We start from the raw sequence: 22,637 nt of genomic DNA, 5'->3' as shown, positions 1-22,637 counted from the left end.
GTCTACTGCTACCAGTTATACTTCATTTTTATTCTTGACACAGACACCTAAATCAGAGAACAGTAACATTTCAGAGATTATGGTAGCAGTTTGGGTATGTTCCAACACTATAATAGGATCAGAATTTTAAGGCCTTTTTTATTATTACCAATAGTCACTTAGTTTCTACTGCAGCGTACTTTGTAGGGAATTACAGCTTTTACTAAAAAGATTAAAATGCTATTATGCAAATGATTGCAGTATGTTATTATGTTTACAAATTAACATCCATGGCTCAACACACAAATTAACTAACTATTCCATCTATATTATTAAGGATTTAATAAAGTAACTGTTGATAAAAATGAGGAGCTCGGAACAGTTAATAGGAACTGATTGTGATTTAACATAGAACTTAAACATTGTGTTTAATGTTCTCGATGGTATAATGGCAGAATAAAGCTTATCAAAGTGCTTAAAAGAACTGAGATTGTGTGAACAGCATAGCAGCATGTCTGAGGCCTTAGAGAGCAGAAACCGAATAGCTCTGGGCAGTACCATGGAGCAGGCAATGTATCAGTGAGTCGGAAGGTAACACAGGACCGGATCAACATGTGGGCTGCTGCTCAAATGAGCAGCTTTTTGCAATTCCGATTAACGCACGTTAAATGCTTTACATGATAAGCACATACGAGATACTTAGGAACTAGTGTCCCTCTGAAGTGCATCCTGTAATGAAGTTCTTCTCTGGCAAATGGGATTTCACTGCAGAGAGTACCGCTGTATGACAGAAAAGGGGAAGGCTGAGTTCAGACCGAGATGACTTTACAAACAGCGCTGCAAATTGCTGTTCCTAGCAGTTCATAAGAGATCATAAAAGCAAACAGATAAGAGCTGCTGAGGTCCTAGAGAAATGAATGTACAGTATGTGGTTACAGGATAGATTTAGTAGGGAAACAGACAACACTGTAGGTTTAACACAGCAATAAATGTAAAGGCAAAAGATGCAGATTTGGGATAGGAAACTTTATAAGAACAATAAAAGGTAACAATGCATCATAAAACCCCTTTTTGCAGCTGGGAGAAAGACCTTCAATTCCGATGGAAGAAAATATCAGAGACTGGGCAAAAGAACAAGAATGTTTATATTCCTAATAGAGCTGTGTCGAGTTTCTTACACATTTGACTGCGGTACCTTTTCAGATGCCTCTGCCCTGACTCACATTTCTGCACCTTCTAAATAGGAGCCCAGCCGAATAGCATTACATCTGTGTGGAAGGCGTATGTAAACTATAGTCCACGGCTGGCTATGCTGACATTTAAAAACGCTCAAGCAGTAAGTGGAATTTATTTTACTCAAACCAGCTGCTGTGTAATTGGGAAGAATTTATGCAAATGCCCTGTATGGAGTGTGGGTGAGGTGTGCTGCTTCTCTGTTTCCTTCCCCAGTTGGACATACTGGAGACTGGCTAAACTCGCCTCCGTTTTCATGCAAGAACCTCACACATTGGTTGAAACCTTCAGGCAGGAAAGAACTCCCAAATGAACAAAAAACAATTGCTTTGAGAGCTTATTGTTTGATGTATGAGGCCACCAACACCATTCCCCAGGCGTGTGATCAAGAAAATGCAACTGATCTGCTTCACAGTCCCATTAAGGAGATATTTCACTCCTCTGCCAGGATTTCACCTGCAGCAGCCAAGGCTTAAGATGCTCACTGTGTCACTACTCAGCCGAGTACCTGTCCTTTTTGCAGGAGGGAGGAGTAGCACTCAGCAGAACAGTAGTAAGCTAATTAGGTCATTAGATGAATGTGTTGGCCCATGTTAAAATGAGCCCTTCAGGACACTGTGTTACACTGTGTTCCCACTGGCTACATATCTAAATACAAACTGGTGTCAGCTGCCATACAGACAAAAATGTAATAGCCTCCTTTCACAGAGGTCATCTTAAATCCACTTTGGTCACAGTCACACTCCACATCTGTTTTAGTGAGATGCAGCTTCTTAAGGTGGCATTTGGACTTCATAAGCACGCAAACAACCGAGCTATAAATTGCTACTGCAGGAGTTATTTTGAATAAATGTATACTGTTTCATATTTATAATGGTGAGGCTTCATAATATTCGCAGTGAATATATAACACAGATCAGTTCAACAAGCATGAAATTGTATGTTGTCAACTTGTCACATAAATAGAGCCATATTCTAGCTTACGATAATGCTCAACTAAATATTTTCTCCCTAGAACTGCAGAGAGGGTCACAAAAAAAGTGGGACAGTGGTTCTGCCTTTTGTTGGAAAAACACTCACTGAGTCACTGCTAGTGTGAAGTAAATATTTCTGATAAGACTTTTCTGTTTTTTCCCTCCCCATTTACTTAACAACAGCAGCAGAAAGTTTGCCGTTCTTAGAGAAATGCTAATTGGCCAAACTGTTAAATTTATTTCCCTTAATGGTTTTATTTCTAGTGTAACCTCTTTTCTTTCTTTCTTTTTTTTTTTTTTTTTTAATTGTTGCTATTTTTATACTGTGCATCATTGCTAATTGCTGCTAAACGCTCCATCTTAACCCTGGCACGCTCTTTTCCTGCTGCCCCATCCCACTTAACATTAACTCAGGCCCATGCCATTACAGAAGGATAAAATCATAGTGAAGCTTAATTTAGGATTCTTTTTTTGTAGTGCCGCTAACCTATTGCACACGTGGAGGTCAGAAAGAGGAAATCGCATGGAGTAAATTTGTTTTAGGGAGAAAGATTTGGTATTGAATCGTGCATAGCATTTTTTTTTTCCACATGAATGGGAAAAAATACAAGGAACTCCTTGTGTCTGTGTGTGTCTGTGAGATCTTATCCACTTGTTGCTGTTGTTATAGTACAGTGGTTAATGCTCGGATGCACCAAAAACTGGCAACCATTCTGGCAGATTGTCACCTGTCAGCATTTGGGGACCTTTTTTCTCCAGTGTCTGTTTTTTATTCTGGTAGTTTTATGCAGGTGCATAAGGGATCATGATGCCTAAGTGTGCAAGTGACGAGCTGCAGAGTTGGCATGCACAGAGACCTGACTGTGTGTATGTGGATGCTCAGCCCTGGAGGCTGTTTTCAGGTTTTTGGTGGAAATCAGCCCCTTTGGGACACGTTGTTGGTGGTTTTGGCTGGATTTTCCGTTCTGACACCAGAGAGCAACAGCCTTGCTTCATAACGATTGAGAAATTAATTAGCACTCTGTGATGAGTCTGAAGGGCCATGATTGGAGGTTGCTCTTTACCACATGCAGTAACCACTGGGTTTTGTTTCTGAAAGCACAAACCCAAAACCTATTGAGATTTTGGTGTTGTCATGAAGTCTTAGCTGTGTGGTGCAGTGCAATACCACTTTCATTTCCTCACACACATCTGTGCTTTTGTGCTTTACTGTGAGTAACACAATGGGGTGCTGGTCCGTAATGGGTACTTCTGATTCCTAGGACGATGTCAGGAGAATGGAGTGTTTTCTGTGAGGAGCTCCTTGGGCTCCTGTTGTTGGCTTGTTGATTTATGACAGCTTCGAGTTGCCTGAGCTGCTCACAGCCATCTAGCTCATCACGTGAAGTTTAGGAGGATCAGCCTTCCCGAGCACGTTACAGGGTTAGAGGTGTCAAATGGGCAGGTGGAGCTTCCTACAGCTCTTTACTTCTGCCTGTTGTCACACATGCTCCTTGAGGGCTCAGCGATATTAAATCTTTATAGGGGTTCAGAGGGGCAGTCCATCAAGTAGCTTGGTGGACTGCAAATCTCTCCTATAGGAGATATGGTTGCCTGAAAATAGAGGGATTGGGTGAAAAATGTGTTTCTGACCCAAGAGATTATTTGCAAGGAGGTGGTGATAACAGGTATCTGGAGGATTGGTTTGGTCTGAGGAATATTCTGCTTCCCTATGAGCTGCTAGAAGAAATAATGGGGGTTTTCTCCTGGAATGGTAGTTTCTCCTGGTGAGAACTCAAAATTGCTTTTGAAAGTACTCCTAAACCTTAGTGAAAAAAATTAAAAGACGATCGCTGTTCTCCCAGGTTGCTGTTTGAGCAGTGACAGTGACTGAGGAACTGCTTTGGAGAAAGCAGGTAATTAATGCTACGGAAGTGAGACTTCCCACTGGGATTTTGATTTTGGTGAGAATGTTGTAGGTTTGTGTATTTCCACAGAGCAGCCATTGACCCTCAGAGGAAAGCAAGGATGATGTGAGTTTTAGAAGTCTTCTAGTATCCATTATTTCCCCCCACACACCCTGCTATACATCAGTTAACTAGCTGTATCTAGTTATCGTCTGACCCACTCTGCCAGGCCTGAGTTTGAACAAAGAGGACCTTGGGCCTCTTCTTTCCACTTCAGGAGGGCATTTATTGTAATCCATAAAAATGCAATTATTTTTGCAATAAAGATGCAATTATTTTAATAAACAAAAACTTTAGTGTATGCTTACTGACATCTGGCTGGATGTGCTCTGTGAGGCATTTGACTCTCTGGGCACCCACAAGAGGAGCAGTAGGCATTTATCTCTGCCTATCTGGGGGAAATTTATGCATTTTTGGAATTCTTTTTCTGGTTTTGTGTTTGCTATGCTTTTTTTTTCCCCCACCAGGACTGGTGTGGATTTTATTGGCTGTAGTGACTGTCCTTAAAAACCCAGCAAGCACTCTTCACACTTATATGAAGATACTAAGCAAAATGTTACCAATTGTCACCTCAATTGCATCTGGTGAAAAGCCAAAAACTTTTTTTTTTTCTAGTGCATAAGAAAATATCTCCCAGTCCTTAACGCTACAGAGGCATTCATCCATTTCCAGCAAAAGGGTGTCAAACTGCTTCTGCCTGTATGCAACGGGAGTGTTGCCATCTCTTGTCATTTTCTTTGCTGTTGATCCCACTCTCATATAGGAAGGGTCAGGTCAAATGCCTCTCTGGAGACCGAGTCTCCCATTTGCAGCAGGAAATCTCTCGGGCGGAGAGGATAGCATTACAAAACAGCGGCTAACATTACAAAACAGCTCTGCTGCCTCTGGCACAGTCTAGAGCATCACAGACCAATAACGCTTATCATGTCACTCTTGCATCACCTTATTATCTATGTTTTTCTGTAAATCTGATCTGAAACTGTCATTACCAGTTTCACATAGGTGAACACCATCTGGGTGAAATAACCATGTGCCAGTGATGGGCTGGAGGGGGCTCTTGTTAGTTAATCATCCCTACCTTCCCTTTGATGAGTTAATTTGTCTGTTGAGCCATGGAGGAGCCCCCAAGAGCTCCCAGGAGCCCCTTGTTAAAATTCTGCCAACAAATGGGAAGATAGGGATGATTTCACTCTTTTTGCTGGAGCCCGTGCTATCTATGATATTGCTAAATCATCCATAATGCATAACTTCCCATGCAATCTTTTTGTTACAATTCTGGCGGCACATTACTTCTTTGTGCATTTACTTTTTAAACTAGTCATAGATACCTAACCTTCCTGAAAATCTCATCTCACGAATTAAGATTAATTGCCCCGCTTTCATATGGTCATTTAGTAGCTGACATGCCAGGTTCCTTGACTGGGAGCTGGACACTCATTTTTCCTTTTTTTTTTTTTTTTTTTTTTTAGTTGCTAAACACAGTCCTTATTTACTTGTCTCATAGCAATACCTAAAAGCCCTGTAGTAGCGGGATAGTTTCTTTGTATGTACTAGTGACCAGCCTACCCCTGTTTTATGGTGTGCGCATTGAAGAGCAAAAGTAGTGAAAGAAGATAAGAGCTCAGATAAATCCTCAGGGCCTGCAGGTGACGTTATACTCAAGTTACTCTTCTTTTAAAGGCCTGAGAGCACTGCTCTGTAAAAGGGCTCCTTTTCCTCCCAGCCAGCTGGAGGTGGTTGCAGGCTCCTGATGTTGCCCAGCCCAGGGAATGAAGTTCTGACCTACAACCCAGCTAGGAGATGCTGGCTTGAAGCTGCAGTTACGGCATCATGATTTAGGACTGCCAAATGTAGAGAGAAGCTGCCTTAACTAGTACATCCCAATGTGAAGACTTGTTTTTCTCCAGACCTAACGGGAATAAGGGAGAAAGAAGAAAGGACTAGGCTTAGTAAGCTAAGAAATACTGGCATTTGAAAGATGCCATGAACCCTTTTTAACTAGTCAGACACAGCTTGTTAGCACTGACAAAGTGCTCCTACAACCAGATCAGGATTAGCTCTTGCAGGGCCAAAAGCATATCTCTGCATAGTGCTGACTGGTGCTCGGGGTGGATTTATTAGCTCTTGCTCAATATTGGTGTTTCTCCTAGGCTCTGTTCAGAGAAGGAGCAGATCTGAGTTGTAGCAACACAGGGAAAACAATGCAGGAACCTTACAGTAAAGCTGATGGTTAAAGCTCAAAGGCCATGGAGGGCTAATTCTCCACCGAACCATCAAAATGGCCTTACACCCCATTGCTGGCACTTGCTTGGTGAGCACGGTTCAGATACACCTCAACTGCCTCTTTGGGGAGCCTGCCCAGGCCCAAGAAGGCTTGTGGGGGGAGCCCCGTGCTGCATGAGGGTGGTGGTTCTGTTTCTGCATCTCTCACAAGATTAAACTCGTGAGACTTAGATTTTTGAACCCAAAGCTAAAAAAAAAAATAAAAATAAAAAATGCTGGTCTATCCATAAACTTCAACATAAGATGTGTTTTTGAAAATTGTGTATATAAATATTCTTGAAGATATGTCTTGGCCCAAGGAGCTTTTTTAGAGTTGTGTGTGTATGTCCTTGCGTTTTCTGTCAGTCCAACCTATAAAATCCAGGAAAGTTGCCGTCTCAAGGCTCTGGTTTCCACGTTGTGCTGCTCTTTTAGCAGAATCCTAAAATGGGATCACTTCTACTTGATCTCACATTATTCTTCTCAACACAACCATCCCAGCTTGCCCTCCATTAATGTAACATTGGCTACGTACCACAGCTTGTCAGCATACTTTTTTTCCCAACCAGAATGCATAGGAATGAGCAAAAAATCCATCATGTTTCTTGTCCTTTCCTACACCTGCTTCTGGGAGTGCAATGACAGATACCAGTTTTGTTATGTGCCAATGTTACTGCTCTGTTTACAGCAGATTTAAGAGTTTACATTAGGCCACAGTGTTATCTTCCAGTTTCCCTAATTCTATCTCCTGGCAGTCCAAGCTGTGCAGTTGGGGTGGCTGCCCCTGTCCTAAAGGAATTTGTGTCAATTTCTGCGGGAACAAATCCTCCCCGTGTTAAACCGCTTTGCAGTATTTGCTCAAACTGAAATTTTGACAAAGACATTCTGTCCACATCCACCAAAAGAGATTGCCTTTTTTTAAATGCACTTGGAGGTAGATGCGTTGGAAGCTGCCTGTACCTGGCTGATAACTGAGACTGAGCATCTATGTAGCATGATCCATGCCCTTTTCTAATTTGTCTTTGAATGACAAATGTGTCTTCACTGAGTCAGCAAAAGAAGAGATCCTACCATAGAACTCATTGCCCTTCTATCCCTTTCAACAGAGTGGCGAGGTTGTCCCAGTTCCTTCCTAAAATAAGCCTTTGTTCTTATAAAGAAATCCCTTCAATGTATTGTCCAGAAGTGCATCACACTGTAGTCATTTCTGACCAAGACTCATCATCTGCTGTTATGTCTTTAAAATTCCCAACTTAAAAAAAAATCTTTTTGAAAATCAAAGTGGTAGAAATTTGGAGACAGTCCACATTAGTCCTCATCACTGTTAATCCTAGAGAGTCAAATCAGAATGAGTTTGGCTGACCTTAAAAAAATAAAAGCTGGTTTCCTTGCAAACTGCTGCATTTTACAGAGCAACCATGCACGAGTTAGCTGAGGTTCTCTTGAGAGGCCTTAAGATGAGATCTTGGACAAATTTTGCACATCTCCAATTTTCATTACAAATGCTCTGTTCAGTTCTAAAATGATTTTTATTTTTATTTTTAACTTTGCAGCTGCTAAATGGTAAGCCAAACTCATGGAAAAGACCTTAGCAAAATAGCTGTGTGAGGAAGATGTAAGAACAAGAGTGTGGCATAATAATGTGTTTTCAATAGCAAAGGAGTCAAAAGGTTCATAGAATTGGAAAGAAAACCTACAAAATATTGCTGACTGCTGTTTAAATGTTCAAGTCCATCTGAATTGTGTGCAAGGAAAATGTATCTCCCAGTGCCAAGTTTGTACACCGCAAAGTTCTTGGAGCTGTCTGCTGTCTACTTCTTGAATACTTGTGCCTTTGGGTATGTGCAGGTGTCCTTCCTGGTCCGAAATGCTACTCAGCTCGTGAAGGATTAGGGCCACTTCACCTGATGTTCTCCCTCTCTGGAATCCAATAATTGTTTCGCATCAGGACATAATTGTACCAATAGGTATTAGACAAACCTGCTAATTCAGACTCCGTAACTCTTGAGTATCTTCCCAAATTGCATTCCATGATTTGGTTAGATTATATCTTATCTCTAACCTTCTCGCTTCAATAAGCACACAATATCTACCCTGTCTTCTTCTACCTTATATACAAGGAAAATCATCAGGACTTAATCTGTTGCTGGTGCTAATGGCACAATTCCTCATACTAATTCCAATTCACTCTGCCTGATATCCCACTAATACCTTTGTGAAAGTATTTTATCCCTGATCCTGTGCCAAAGACACTTTCTCCCTCTGTTGCCGCTGTCTGACTTCCTACAGACTTTGTAACGACCTTTGCAGGCTGTGGTGGGTGACGGCCTTGCACACGAAGTCCACAAACGAGTGCCACACCGCAGTCTGCTACTTCAGCTCAGCAGGTTCCTAACTGCAGAGCTCAGATCTTGAGCTATTAAAACTGTGTCCAGAAAGAACAGAAGTGTAGTCTCTTCACTAGCAAGAGAAAAGAATTAAAGTATTCAGCAAAAAGCAATGCAACAGGGCTTTTCTTCTCTTGTTCTGCCTGGAATGTGGTCAGATGTTGCAGATGCTCAATGCATTGTCCTGCAGGGCTCTGCTCTTTGGGGCCCACAGGCAGGTTGATGGGGATGAACAGGGATTGCTTTTGTGAATACTTTTCCTTCTAAACACCACCCAAATTCTTAAGTAAAGTATTTTCCTACTTGGTATATAGTAATTTGGAAACCTTTGAGATGAAGCTGTGCTGAATGCTCAGTTCACTCTCTCCTGTTTATTTTTCCTTGGGGCAAACCTTGGCTATCTGGACAGGTAATGACTTATCCAATCTGCTTTTGATATATTCTGGTTTTCATCTTCCCAAAGGAATTTATGCAAAGAGAAAACTGAGGACAATATGTTCTGTGAACCCTTCGTTCCTCCAAGAGGCTTGCTGAATTGCTGGTTTATTACAGCCTCTTCCTCCTGTGTTTTATTACAGCCTCTTCCAACCTTTTGAGGGTTGGGTCCAGCTGGTCAGGATAAGCTGTACAGTCTCAGTGCTTGCTTTTGAACTCAGCCATGACTGTGTCCCTTCCCTCTGGTCCAAACTTTCCTCCTTTGCTGCAGTGTGCTGCAGTGCTGAACGTGCACCACTTCACCCTGGTGTCTCCGTGACTTTCTGGTACAGGCGACACGTGGCACACTGCCCTTGTTTTGTTGTGTCTGTTCACTACCACCTCTTTGCTAACTTTCTGTGGAAAACCCCATTCAGGAATGACAGTAATGTGTGCAAATATTACGGGGACTTTGCTGCACCGAAATCAGCGGAATCTCCAGGCTCTATGAAGGCACAAAATGAGCGTCCCCTTAGTCACGTTGCTGTGACAGTGCTCTAGACAACCATGTTTCAGGCTTCTTCTGTCAGTTGGAAGCTGGGTTCTGAGTGCATTGGGCCAGGGACTGCATGTACTGTTGGTGAGGTGTGCTCACTGCTTTGAAGGGGAGGCTGCTGCTGCTTGGAGCGTTGGCCTGCACCCATCGGCTTTCCCTGACCTGGAGGAATTGAGTAATCTCGGCACATCAAATCCCCTGCTGTAAAGCGAGGATTCAAATCCTCCTTTCTTCATCTTGTCTGCTTAAACTGCAAGTTCTGTGTGCAGATCCTTTCCCTTACAACGTGACTAAAGATCATTTAGTGCAACAGGGCCATTGTCTTGGTAGTGCCAACGTCACAGAAAATGACTAGAAACTGAAATTGTGGGAGATGGATAGTAATGTTAATCATAATAACGAAGACCGAGTATTATTTTTGCTGCCTGACTATGGAAGGGAAGGCTGAGCAATAGGCGGCTAAAAGCACTGAGTGTGTATTTTCAAGGCAGGGCTTGCTCAACAGCCTGGTGACAACAGACACGTTGTTTACTTGACGGAGAGACTGTGAACTTAACTCTTGACTCGAAAATGAAAACTTGCTTCCCAAATGAAGACGTATGGATGGTTCTAATGCCAACTGCAAGACTTGTGGCTAGGTTATGCCACTGTGCTTCAGCTTATAAAGGCAGGGGCATATATCTGTGGATACCACTACTACTTAAGAACAAAAACATTTCTCACCCTGCAAGAGAGTCAAAGAAAAATTGTGCCTAAGAGGACAGGCTCTAACAGCTCTACAGGAGTCAGATGAGATGTCTGCCCAATAGGGAAAAACTTTTGTTCAACTACAGAGCTGGGTTTTAGCTTGATGTTGCCTGGCATTTGTCTCTAGAACTTGGCCTTACCCAAGTTGTTGTTTGTTGTTTGTTTTTGTTTTTTTTTACATTTCTGAATTATATTAGAAGTGATGTGTACTAAAAAGTTGTGGTAAAACCAGTCTTGATGGGAAGGAATAAATACTGGAAAACATGCTGAAATACGTGCCTGAATCAGTTTCCATGTAGTGCTCCTGTTATGGCACTCGTTCTGGTGCCCAGACCGCTGTAGCACCTGAGACCTCACGTGGAGGGCTGCAGGTGGGAGTTGGTATGCGGAGGCACTTGGTGCTGGATTCCTGTAAAGTTCCTGATCTGTGCTTGGGCAGCAAGTCCCAGCGATGGTGGGGCGTGCAGAAGTGCAGAGAGTTGAGGCAACAGCAACAGGACTGATATATTTCAGACTGGCTGTAGAAGGAGTAGGATTTACATATAGTCTGAGAACATTTCTGCTTTGCTTTGGCATTACTATTTTGATATCTTATCATGGCCTTCAGTGAGAACTGCTTGTAGTTGCTTTTTTTTTTTTTTTTTTTTTTAAGACACTATGTGTTTAAAGATGAGATGGCTTCATTAGGGACTGAAAGGTCTTGCCCCAAATAAAATAATGAGAGCCCCTCAGTTTGACTGGCATGGTAGTGCGTCAGACCATGGAGCCTTGCTAATATGTGAGTCCTCTTACGGTACCAAAAATCATTTAGTTTTCCTCTAAAGGCCCAGGCAGCGAGCTAAAAATGTCTCATTCAGACACGCAGTTTGGAATTTCAGAATTTAAATGTAATAAAGCAGATTTTTATTTTTATTCTCTTTTGATGAGATATGCAATGAGAGAGCGAGGGTGCAGCGTTGGAGTATCTTTTGATTTGCTATTTGCTATGTGCTAAACATTTATATTTCAAAGAAGCGTTTGTACCTATACCGAGTGTTTGGCAAATCCAACAGCTCATTAGATTTTAACAATAGCAACACTGCTAAATACAAAGGATTCATAGGCAAAGTACCCCTCAGGCTATATCTCTGAGAGAAAAAGTGGCAAATAGAATCAGAAACTAATTAAATAGTCAGCTAAAGCAAGCATAACTTTAAAAAGCTGTAAAACTACCAAAAATGGAAACATATTACAGTTATCTGCATTCACAGTGCAGAACAAGTTTGGTAGTATTTAAGATAATTCTCTAGTGTCTGCTATTTTTAGTCTGAGGGTAAGCTTCTGTAAGAGCCTTTCAGCATCGCATCCCTTTAACCTGGCCTAACAAGCTAAGCCAATAAGCTGTCTGATTTCCGCCGAACATGAGGAAGGGAGATAGCTAAAACAAACCATTTGTGGCGAAAACGTTCAGCCTCTCTTGTCTTAAGAGCTTTCTCTGTATAGATTTTTCGAACATCCCGATATTCAGCGTGGCTTTGCAAGAGAACAGCACGTCAGGCTTCGCTGTTCCGAAATTGTGGAAGGGCAGAAATAGGAGGAGGGTTTTATAGACCCAGCCTAATGGAAATGAACATCATGCCGGTGGTGAAGCTGAACTTTTCGCAGCTTGGGCTGCTGCTGGTGATGTGTCTGAGGGAGGGGGAACGGATTTCGTTTTTCTTGGGGAAAGGAGGGCGGACACAAAGGACCCGATTTGCTTCTCACTTACAAGCATAATCTGCCCTGGTTTAAAGATGTTGACTTCAGTGGGTTGTGTTTGGTTTGTGGCATTGTAATCCACAGGAGAACCAAATGCCACATCCATGCTATGCTCGCTGGGCAGCCTTTCTTCAGGCCTGGGGCTCCCTTCGCTGCCGGAACAGGGAGCAAGGCCCTCAGCTGTTGTGAAATACTAAGCTGGCAGCTTAGAGTGCTTGCAGCATATAAAACCGTGCAATATTATTCACTTACAGATAGCTCCTTTTTACTGGAAATACCACAGGGCCTCTTTTTTTTCTGCTCTCTGTTTTGTAGGATGAAGTGTACCATATTTACTTTCTTCTCTCTCGGCTTCCCCACACACACACACTGGTGGTGTGAGCGTGCATGTAATCAATACATCAGTTTACAAAACAAGGTTTTATTGCTGCCTAAACAGGAGCCATACCACTGCTCACCCTCAGCAGTCTGTGCCAGGTGTGCTGGCAGCGTCCCATCCTCGGGAGCAGAGGTCGTGCTGCTGTGATAGGTGGCCCCAGCCTTCTGCCTCTAGAAATGAAATGAAACCTGTTCTCCCTTCCCAGGGCACGGTAAGGTTTGTGGCATTGGACTGGAACTGAAACCGGTCACGTGCAGGGCTCCATCTCTGTTGTAGTATTCACATGGCTGCGATTTACTTTTCCTTCCTGAGGTTAGGCATACCCCGTGCTAAAAAACTCTTTGCTATGCATCTGGCAGTTTGGTAGGCTCAAACTATAACTTGTATAAACTTCAGCGGGGATAACTTTTAAACTGAGGAAGCACTTGCTGCAAACAGATACATCAGTGTATTTCTAGCAGTGAATGTGAGCGCAGGGTCTGCTACATCACAGGCTGCATACACCCAAGCTATGCTTAAACTGCTCTTAGACATAGCAGCACAGAGTTCAGCTGCACAACTCACATGGTAAACAGGATGAATTAGCCCTCAGTGGGCTCTGGGCTACCCCAGCTGGGCTGCTACTGGTCCCAGTGGCAGACTGGTACTGGTACAGCAGACAGGAGGTGCTGCTCCGAGCTTCACATCGACAAACCCAGTGAGCAGAGGACCAGATCCTCAACTAGCGTAAATCTGCAGAGCTCCATTAAAACCTGTGGAGAGGCCCTAATTTACAGCAGCTGAACATCTGGGCCCATGTTCTCTTTCTTCCAGTTACTAGCAGGATTAAAAAGAGGTATGCAAAATTATTTATTGTAGGTGCCGTGGCAGCATCTCAAAGCTCGATTGTAAATCAGGACACCAGTGTGAAAGGGACCATGTGAGCACGTAACAAAAAGACAGTCCCTGCCTAAAGGAACAGCCTAATTAATATGATATTTAGTGCATTGATAGCTACAGCTGGACTTGATTTCCTTTTAGGGGTCATTTTTAAACAGGCAGCACAAAAAAATAACGCCAAGGCTCATTTTCACCATTTCTGATGTTAAAGAGTTTGGTTAGTTAGCATCAGTGTCTTCTAGAGGAAAATACAGCTTTTTACCTCATTTGGACAGCAGACCAGTGACATGCAGTTTTAAAAGGCTATCAGAGCAGGAGCAATGTATTCAATTTTGAGTAGGAAATAAATAGAAGAGAGGCAACTGCTGTAGGAACTATAGCGTGCACCCCAGTGTGCATGCACTACATCACTCTGCTAGGATGGTTGAGGGTAAATGACCAAGGCAGTTTGGGCGTAAACTACCAAGGTAGTTTTACATTTTATTTTACAATTTACATACCATTTAATCTACATCTATTTTACATTTCCAGATTTTATCAATATTATCTCTGAAGACTAGCAAGTTCCAGCAAACTTAGAAATGAGCCAACGACTGACTTTCTATAGAGGAGGTTTTGCAACAGATAGCTTTTTTGTGCTCTTTATATGCTTTTAATGTTTTCTGTGTTAAAATCACTATTTCTAGTTTATGATTCTATTCACATACACAAAATTGCATTAAAAGAACATTAAAGCCTTAGCACACAGTGACAATCAAGGAAATATACAGTTAAGGGTATTATGAGACATCTAACCTAGTCCGAATGCTTAACCAGCTGAAAATTCAGACACATCCCTTCATAATGACGAGTATCCACAGTGGTTGTAGCAAAGTTTCTGAAACTATTTTAGCTTGGTAAGAGTTGAATACACATATCTAAAGACACATTTTTTTCCTCTTCACGGTGATTTCCTCATTTTTTTAGGACTCATGTCTCCTGTCTTTGTTTATCTAGCCAAGCCACCTCTATAATGGTGTATGTGTTACTCGTCACTTCTGCTGGGACATACCAGGAAGATGCTGGGGACGTTGCTGTGATATTTAAAGACAAGAGTATAGCTGCATAGGTAACAGATATAATGTAAATGCAACTTTAGCCTTGTAAACAAGCTTTTGTGTTGAGCCTGAATAGACAGTCTTCAGCCAGCTCAGAAGTGTGTAGGAAATGAAACCATATGGCAGCCATCCAGTTAGATCACAGCAAAAATGTATGGAAAGCCCAGGCGTATTAACAATGTACTGATCCATTCATACTGCAGGTCTAAGCAAAACCTGTGTTTTTCTCCTGTGAGACATGACTGAAGTCCTCATGTTTGTAGTGCCTGCTCAACAGGTGTGGTGGGAAGGTTTGATGAAGCTTAACACACTAATAAATTAAAACATCATAAAATTTTAATGACATTGAGACTTTACAAATGCTAATTTCCCAGCCAAATTAAATTCCAGTTTTGTGGAAAAAAAAAAAAAAAAAGCACCAGATGTAAGTGTCTCTCTTATTTTGCTATTTAAAAGAAACTTTTGTACGTGCGTGTGTTCTCTTTGCACAAAACAGAGTCTCTGCGTAATTGAGTAAAAGTTAAAAATATATTTAAACTTTTCTCTGGTGTGTTGTATGTAATTTTCCCCTGAAATTTATATTTGTATACAGCCATAAATCTCTAGAAAGAAGTAGGGATTATGATAGACGTCCTGATGCATCCAATATAATTAAAACTAGAGCAAATGCAACACTGAAATAGAGAATGGACAAAAGCGACATGATTACACTTCGTAGTTTTCAAAGGAAGGATATGTACTAACACTCAAGTGCATTTTTTAGAGATGTCTGTCACTATCAAGAGGAAAAAGCAGTTTTTACATCAATTACTTGTGTGAAATAATCACTGCAAAATATATGTAGCTCCTTTTTTCCCCCCAAACATGCCATGCAGTCTAACAAAGGTACATAAATGCTGAAAAATTTTACGTGAGTGCACAGAGAGATTAGTGTAGGCATGTACCATAAATCAAGTAAATAAATATATCTGAGCAAGCAGTGCTTGAATATTTGGACTGAAATACTGCTGACATTGTCAGTGAAAACTCTGCAGCTGGGAGAGTCCCAAACATCTTCTAACCTCCCACAGTAACCTGTATCTTTCTTTTTCCCCTTCCCTCTTCTTGCAGTGCTTGTTCCTTATCAGACATTGTTGGATGGGGGCCCTCAGCCAGCAGCTGTGACTCTATACCCTGCCGTACATTTTAGGAGTGGAATAATAATTAAAAGTCTCCATGCAGGTTGTTGCTCAGGATCTTGTCATGTGCACGATGACTGCACAGGCACGGAGGCATGTGTGACAGGCACCGTGTGCCACTCGAGCCTGGCAGTCAGCCTGCCTGACCTCTCGCTCCTGCAGGGGGAACGGCTTGTGCAGGTCTGTCTGTCTGTCTGTCCGTGCTGTGTCACCCCCAGCGCCTGCTCTCTGTGTCCCCTGCTTGGCCCCGCGTCCCCATCAGCATCAGGAGGCAGCAAGGTTCAGTTCCCCATCACTCTCACTCCAGGCAAGGGAAAGTCCCAGCCTTTCTTTTTTTTCTCTGTCTCCTCATCCAACTCTTTCTCCCCTTTACATTCCTACAATTCCCCTGCTCTTGTTTTTTCCCCCCACCGGAGATGTAGGCAGAGTTTTGTGCTCCGGCCCACCCAAACTCTCACGCTGGAGCTGGTGACAATGCTCCAGGCCTTCTCCTCCCTCTGCAGTTCCTGGTCTGTGAAAATGAAGCACGCAGGGCACAGCAAGCAGGGGCTGTGTCAGGTAGCACAGCACATGGAAGACTTCCGTACAGCAGGCTGCCATACAAATCCTACACGTCCAGGTGTGACAGAGGTGAGGTTAATGCTGAGAGCAGGGAGTGCTTTCCTGGTCAAGTTCTGCCCAAGGTAAAGAGACCCTCTGGTGAGCTAGACCAGTGCAAAACACAGGTAAGGCATTTATTTAGTAATCAGCAAATTAGCCTATGTAGTCAGTAAATGTTGAGGCACAAACTGCTGATAAGATCATTTGCTTTCAGGTGTTTTCTCAATATTGTGCTCAGCACTGAGTATAAATTGAATAGAGTGACCTTTTGATACTGAGTCAAATTGACTGCGTTTCCAAAGATTCTGTGGTTTCAATTACCATAAATTTTTGATATTGGGTCTACCACCAGTGCAGTGATTCAAGCACAGCAATATCTTATCATTGGTCCCGCTAACGCAGCCAGCAGCACACGATAGCTTGCTCTCGGATGAATTTTTGTTTTGCCTTTTCCCCACAATCAAAGATTACTATCAGAGAGGGGAAAGATGCAGTTTACACAAATGAAATTGAAATGGCTTGCAAAATGTGAATGAATTTTGGTCAGAAGATGTAAAACGTGTTACAGGTTGCTAGCTGGATCCTCAGTTTGGGAGATGAATAAGTCAATTAGTAGCTCTTCAGTTTATTAGAAACTTAATTGCCAGGCTGTAATGGAAACTTCTGAACTGCAACAACTCGTTAGAAGCAATAAAACAAGCGCCTTTGTGCTAGAAGAATATTTAGTAGGCTCTTTTAAACTGACATGTTTAGTTTATAGCAAAAAGGTTAGATTTTTCACCTGAAAAGATAGCCCATCTCCCAGGAGCTGTGGCGGCATCGCTTCAGGTGATCAAGGGCAAAATCTTAAAGAAAACCCTATTGGCACATGGCCCGTGCCATGGCTTTAAGTGGTGCTGCTTTAATCCCAGGTACTTGACAGACATCTTACAATGTCAGGTCAGTGCCTCTCTCTTTCGGAGAGAAAATAACCCGGGTTCAGATAGCAAGAATAAACATGAGAAGTGTCTGAGACCACACATACACACCGTATTGAGTATGTGGATAATAATAAATATAGTTGCTTTTATGTTGTTACTTTGAGTTGTGTAAATACTGCCTTCTGCTCAGAAAATGCCTGCTCCTTGAAAATAAGCAGGGTAGCATTTCACCGAGTACCTGCGCAGAGGTACGTTTCTTCAGGTCAGGATGCATCTCCAGAAACCCGGCTGGACTGAAAATACTAGGACCTGGTGTGTCCATCAGATGAGGTACATACATGGTCCATACGTTGGGCAGTGGGACTGCTGAAATCAGAACGTGATCTCTCAGTTCAAGTTGTCTTTTGCCTGCAGGTGCATGTGCGGCATGTGAGTGTATCTGTCTCCTTCAAGAAGAAGAGAAGATCTCTCATTTCCTTCCCATACCCTAAAGGCATTTTCACAGGGGTGGTGATAATTAATCCCCACATTTCTACTACATATAAAGAAACCTGGCTGTAATTTTCTCCTAGTGGGACTCCATTTTGTTTTTAAAGATAATTGATAGCTCTGGACTTAAGCATTTCAATTATGGGAACGTCTCTTGGGGACCAGACTAACAGACCTTGGAAAACCGTTCTAATGCAAATGCATCATGTGGGTTTTTTCTGTAAGACAGTGCAGGATGCCTAAGGATTTGCAAAGCAGCTGAGCAGTAAAAGCGAAGCTAAAATACTTCTCAAACTATATAATGTCATGGGACTGAACGTGAACAGGTAGAGTGGAGTGTGTGCTTCCTCTTCACTGGGAGAAAATACTGCTGGGGGTGGCCAGCTCTATGTCAAGGGAAAGGCAATGTGCCTGGGACAGGACATTGTGAAGGCAAACAAATTTCCATCACTGCACCGTCTGTGCCCGTGGCGTAGCAGGTTGCCTCCATCTGCTAGAAGATGGAAAAGTTGGGGTGTGATTCTTCCCATCAGCAGCCCCTGGCCTCAGCCCGCATTTTCCTGTGGCTGGAACTATCTGCCTCCTGAGCCCTTCCCTCCTCATGTCTTTCTTGGGCTTTTGCCCAGCCTGTGGATCTTCATCCTTGGGTGGCAGAGGTTGGTTTGTGGGGCCAGGGCTGAGATATGAACTGCTCCTACCCCTGCACTTTGGGACTGGGATGGTGGTGGTGAGCTTTTCAATGCCTCTGCATCCTTATGTGCAAAAAGGGGCAAAACCCCTCATATCTCCTAGCATTGTGAGTCTTTAGGATGAGTTTATTCCAAAATTAAGGAATTAAATCCTGTTGGAAGCCCCAGATGTGCTCACAAGTCATTTTTGTGCTTTCATAAGTAGTGCCATAATGTATTAGTATTTTTAGATCACTCAGATATTTTCAGCTGGAGGAAAATCTTTTATTTTCTTTGTTAATTATGCTATGAATAGATCTTAGGCTACCGAAGAGAAATGAGTCGATCTGTTGAAACAGTGATCCCTTGTGACTTCAGGTATCCACCTGGCTGCTCCGAATTGCTCACAGAGCTGGCCTGCTGGAGCCGTGACAGCTTCTGTCAGCTGCAGATCTGTCCCAAAGTTTCCTGTTTTTTTCACGAAGACGTGGCAAGCTGCCACTGCTCCAAGCCCAGAGCTGTGGATTAATACCGCAGTTCAGGCCCTAATCTTTCAGTGTGAATCAAGAAGGGCTTCTGCATCATTCAAGTCATCAGTGGAGAAACTTCAGAGCATCATCATCACTTGCTAACTGATTTCCCTCCTTGAGATACCATAAGCAAAAGCTGTGCATGCAATAACTGCAAACAAAAGGTGGAGGGGAATCAACCAGAGGGAGAATGTTGCAGATGCTATTAACATTTTGAAAACAAGGTTTTCTGTATAACGGGCTAGACCTTTGTCTGGAGTGAATCAGCATACCCATGCTGACTGCGGAAGAGCCACAGCAGAGTCCTGTGTCAGGAGCTCTGAACGCTGGCTCAGGGTTTTCAGGAAGGGATTGGTGATGGTAAGGATGGTCATTTTAAAATTTTGCACAATTGTTTTAAGGAAGAAAAATCTAAGGAAGAACCACAACGTTGCTCAATATGCCTACCTCAGGGGTGTGCCTCTGTAATGGGACTGCTGACAAATAACTTGTATTGCAGTTGTGAAGCACTAACCACCAGGTGAACCCAGTTCCATCAACAGGCAGAATAAGCAAAGGAGAAGGAATTACCAAGGGTAGAGGATTTAAATACCTTTGTGTGGGTAAATTATCACCTAATTTCTTAGATCTTTTCACTGGCCAAAGAGACAATATCTCTGGAGACATTTTACTGAAGGCAGAAACCAATTAGAATAAGATTGTTACACTACTAATAAAGTGTTTTCAGACAGAGAATTATTTTTAGTGCTGTAGAAATATTAAAGATTAAAGCAAAACTTGTAAAAACACAGAAGAGCACAGTTAGAAACTTCTCATGGTGCTTAGGTGCCATTTTGGAGGATGAGTTGGTGTTCTGGCCAATTACAGCACTAGGCAGCTTTCCCTGTTTTGTTTTTTGGTACACAATGGCACCAGTGCCAAATCTTATTTTCTTCAGAGCAAATATCATTCTAGATATGCTAGAAACTCTAGCACTCAGATACATGCAAACACATGCACGCAGTGCCATGCTCAGGTTCCCTGCCTCCTTCTGGCAGGTGGAAATTTACAGGGATCAAGAAACCCTGTGGCCCCGCTGTCTTTATGTTAAACCAGCAACGAAATATTTTCAGAAGTTCATGTGACATGGCTGAGAAGTGATGCATAACTGCTTCTGCATTAAAAAGTTCCATTCGTTAGCAAAATACAGTCATTATGAAGTGTTTTCTTGAGCGTAAAAATCCCACGTGTTTGCCGTGTGGCTTTACATGTGAGATAGTCCTCCACCCCTTTTTGTTACGTTCTGTATTTCCTTCAGGTGGTCTAAAAACTTCACGGCCACTTCGTTAGATGGAAGCAAATAATTTTTAGCTTGGAAGCTCAGAACACAACCGAGTGGATTTCTGAGTGCCTTACTCAGGTGCCGAGCACCCTTCACTTCCACTGCCCTCAGCAGATGCTGAAGGTGCTCATGGGCCTCATTCCGAGTCTGTTTGGTGAGCAGGTTGGAGCCTGCTCTGCAATGTGGACTTCTAGGTGACAGCGCTGAAACCGTGAAATATCCTGCATTTGGCCACAGCATTGCTTCTCCCCAGTGCTGTCAACACCACGACTCAGGCTGTGATAGCAAAGCAGAAAGTTGCTGCTTCAGTGATTATTACTCAGACGGTGATGTGCCCGACCATCTCTCTCTCCGCATCTCTCCTCAGCCCTGTTCCTGCTGTATCTAATAAATGTGTTTCTTTATAAACAGTAATTTAGGACAATTAGGAGCAATAGCATAGTTAAACCTTTAAAAGGTTATCTTGCAATGTCATTTTCCTGACTAATGTGTTCCTACTGCCATGTCATTTGTGAATAGACATGTGTTAGCCAGCTAGTGTGCTTCATCTGTGGTGACTTTGATTTATTTGCTCTGTAAATTGGGACTGAAGCAATAATGGAAAGTGACATTAATTGTTTAACAGAGTCCTCTTTGTCACATCCTTTGCTTTCTCTGGGGTGTTTGAATGTTGAAACTTGTACAAAACTAATTGAAATTGCTGTGATGAGGACCAGTGTCCACTCAACTTTCTGTTCTTGAATGTCAGCGCACTTGAATGTCTGTTTAAAGCACGAGAGCTAAGCAGCTAACAGCAAATATCAGGGTTTCCTCTGGCATGCTATTATTAAAGGAGGCATTCCCAGTTAGAAATAGTAACACTTGGAGCCTTGTTGTCAGCTCCATGTGCTGAAGTGCTCGGTAGCACGGGGTGGAGGGGCACCCTACCAGCTGGACTTGCTGGGGACGTTCCCATTGCTAAGGCAGGGGTCAGGCAGCCAGAATCCCCCAAATCACCTGGGGCAGTGATTTCACTGGAGTCCATGCCATTCTGCCTTATTACAATGCAAAGTGCTTCTTTGCCTAATACCCTCCTTTTATACTTTTCTAAAAGTGACACCGTTAATTTTCCTCTTTTCTTCTCAAAAAGTGACTGTGAAAACTGTATTTGGAGCATGATTTTATTCACAGGGCGGCTTCCCTCTGCTTATTTCCATACCCTCTACACCTGCAGTGGAGTAAAGCATCTGAATTACCATGGCACTAGGCATATTTCTATATGGTACGGTGGAAGTTACTAGACGCATAGACTTCGATTCTTTTTCTCAGTGGCCAAGCACCTTTTGGCCTTATAAGTGAATGCTTCTCCTTAGCATTAGCTTTGCTTGAGTGTTTATTCATTTCTGGGAGACGGTGCTGTAAGCACCAGAGCAATTTGTGGCTTTCTAACAAGAAGATGGAGCTTGTCTGCAAGAACCTGTGAGGCTGATTTGTCAGAAGAGCCTGACAGGAGGAATTATCTGTGTGGTTTATGGTCATCTCTCTTTAGAGCCTGGTAAATGCAGCATTGCAGGAAAAAGTCATACCGAGGGGACACCCAGGTTCACTTGATTTTTTTTTTCTCTTCTGAGATGTTACTGCCAATGTTTTGATGTTGACTTTTCTAACACTATTTTTTATAAGAAGGTGAGCTTTTATTTTACTTATGTGTATATTCATTGCTAATTCCCTCTCAAATGTGAGATTTGAACTTAGCTGAAATCTCGTCATAGTGTGAACCAGGAGAGCGATGAGCCAGTGTGAAGTGGGTGGAAAAACTCCCAGCTGATATCCCCGAGTTTGGGTCAGATCCCTGGAACCAGGGAAAGGCTTTTCATTTATTTTAACCTCACCAGGATCAGCCTAAAAATCCTAGATAATTGATCTGTCCAGATCAATTTCCACTCTTTCTGAAGAATAAATGTAATGATTTTTACACAATTCTATTCCTCAGAACTCTTAGTACTCCAAAAATATGTACTGTAATTTACAGCAGGGACTATATTTCATTAAAAAATTGGAAGGTATTTAAATTTACTCAATTTGACAAAAGGAAGTCTTGTTTCTGAAAGAAGATATCCAATATAAATTAACATTAGAGCCGCATCTGATTAGGAATTAATCTACTTTTTATAATTGCAGCTGGAATTAGATAAATGCATACAATAGTTGCATTGAGCACTCAAACTATGTAACTCGAAAGGAGAACTTCAAAGGCAACCTGCTTAATACATTCATTTAAAAGAAACCCAAAGAATCTGCCATTTACAATATGAGTCCTGATTGCTTGTCTTATGCAAAAATGCTCAGGAACAAGAAGTTT

At 42.4% G+C, this 22,637-nt stretch overlaps 1 protein-coding gene across 5 annotated transcripts in view; it reads left to right on the top strand.

The window, feature by feature from the left end:
* Positions 1–22,637, top strand: part of PPARGC1A (PPARG coactivator 1 alpha) — a 356,064-nt gene that overhangs the window by 297,530 nt on the left and 35,897 nt on the right. The gene's annotated exons all lie outside the window — the stretch shown is intronic.

The sequence above is a fragment of the Aythya ferina genome (genome assembly GCF_964211825.1).
Source record: "Aythya ferina genome assembly, chromosome: 4".
NCBI classification, from domain to species: Eukaryota; Metazoa; Chordata; class Aves; order Anseriformes; family Anatidae; genus Aythya; species Aythya ferina.
The sequence above is the reverse complement of the archived record's forward strand: the minus strand, read 5'-3'. Positions and strand labels throughout refer to the sequence as shown.